The sequence below is a fragment of the Orycteropus afer genome, unplaced genomic scaffold (genome assembly GCF_000298275.1).
Source record: "Orycteropus afer afer isolate SDZICR_OR568_19922 unplaced genomic scaffold, OryAfe1.0 scaffold00949, whole genome shotgun sequence".
Lineage (NCBI taxonomy): Eukaryota > Metazoa > Chordata > Mammalia > Tubulidentata > Orycteropodidae > Orycteropus > Orycteropus afer.
This window is the reverse complement of record NW_006922536.1, coordinates 449125-450954: the sequence shown is the minus strand read 5'-3', so window position 1 is coordinate 450954 and position 1830 is coordinate 449125. Positions and strand designations below refer to the sequence as shown.

The 1830-nt window shown below is 42.6% G+C and overlaps 1 pseudogene; it reads left to right on the top strand.

Annotated features, from left to right (window-relative positions):
- The first annotated feature begins 465 nt into the window (after window positions 1-465).
- LOC103212399 overlaps window positions 466-1830 on the top strand; it is a 2482-nt pseudogene continuing 1117 nt past the window's right edge.

Here is a 1830-nt window from a genome sequence, read left to right as displayed (position 1 = left end):
TAATAGCTGAATGAATATCATTATCCATTTGGGACATGCTGGCCCTAATACTTCTGAAGATGAATCAATCAGCAAATGAGTATGAATTGTTAATTTAGTTTACATCTTTGAGGCATTATTTATGGAAATTGCTTTATTCTTGAATTGAAAGGAGTGTTTAGACTTGTCATTTTGTTCCCCCATTTCTGTAGCTTGCCCCGTTGTAGATATATGCATGTTCTTATTTGAAAGTACTCACTCTGTGTATAAAAATGAATCTACATAAGCTCTTACCAAGTATCAGTAATTTCCTTTCATTAGGGGAAGGAGTGAGGAAAGTACCAAACAGCAGCAGGCTTTTAAACTTTAAATAGACAGTTCTGAGTGATTGAACTTACTTTTTCATTTTACTTCGTCCTCCAAGGAAAGCAATCACTTGGCGTGCCTACTTCGCTTCTTTTAAGCGAAGAACAGCGCCCAGGCAACATGAGTGACTGGAGTGCCTTAGGCCAGCTCCTGGACAAGGTTCAAGCATATTCCACAGCTGGAGGGAAGGTGTGGCTCTCAGTCCTTTTCATTTTCCGAATCTTGCTACTGGGGACAGCGGTTGAGTCAGCCTGGGATGATGAGCAGTTTGCCTTTCGTTGTAACACTCGACAACCTGGTTGTGAAAATGTCTGCTATGATATGTCTTTCCCAATCTCTCATGTGCGCTTCTGGGTCCTGCAGAACATATTTGTGTCTGTACCCACACTATTGTACCTGACTCATGTGTTCTATCTTATGCGAAAAGAAGAGAGGTTGAACAAGGAAGAGGAGGAACTCAGAGTTGCCCATACTGATGGTGTCAGTGTGGAGATGTAAATTACAGGAAATTGAAATAAAGAAGTTTAAGTATGGTGTCGAAAAACATGGTGAGGTGAAAACGCAAGGAGGTTTGCTGCAAACTTATGTTGTCTGTATCTTCTTCAAGTCTGTTTTTGAGGTGGCTTTCTTGCTGATCCATTGGTACCTCTATGGATTCAGCCTTAGTGCAGTTTATACTTGCAAAAGAGATCCCTGCCCTCATCAGGTGGACTGCTTCCTCTCTCGCCCCACAGAGAAAAATATCTTTATCATCTTCATGCTGGTGGTATCCGTGGTGTCGCTTGCCTTGAACATCATTGAGTTATTCTGTGTCTTACTCAGGAGTTTTAGAAATCATCTGAAGGAGCAGAATGATCTTTGCCACAGTACAGGTAGTCTGCGGAGCCCCTCCAAAGACCAACATTCTCTATAACATTCTTTCAATGACTGCTCCTCACCATCAGTTTCACTCTCGCCCATGTCTCTTCCCAGGGATAAACTAGTTACTAGAGACAGAAGCAGTTCATCCTGTTACAGTTATGACAAACAAATAAAGAGAACCAAACCCACTGCCACCGAGTCAGTTCAGACTCATAGCACCCCTTCAGGGCAGAGTAGCATTGTCCTGTAAGGTTTCTAAGGCTATAAATCTTTACAGAAGCAGACTGCCTGATCTTTCACCCACAGAGCAGCTGGTAGGTTCGAACCGCTGACCTTCTGGTTAGCAGCCCAATGCTTTAACCACAGCACCACCAGAGCATCCTATGACAAACAAAGATGTAAGCACAGCCATGCTAATTACAGTGAATGGCAAAATCTCTAACTCTCGTGCATAGCTTTTAGATTTCCCTGATGATAACCAGAGTTCTAAAAACCCTAGCTGCTAGTCACTGGTCATTTGGGAGCAGCAGCCTTTCGTCAGAGCTAGCAGTTGTGCCAGCAGCAGACATCAGCCTCAATCTCTGTGTCTCTTTCAATTGTGAAAGGAAAAAAAAAAAAAAAAAA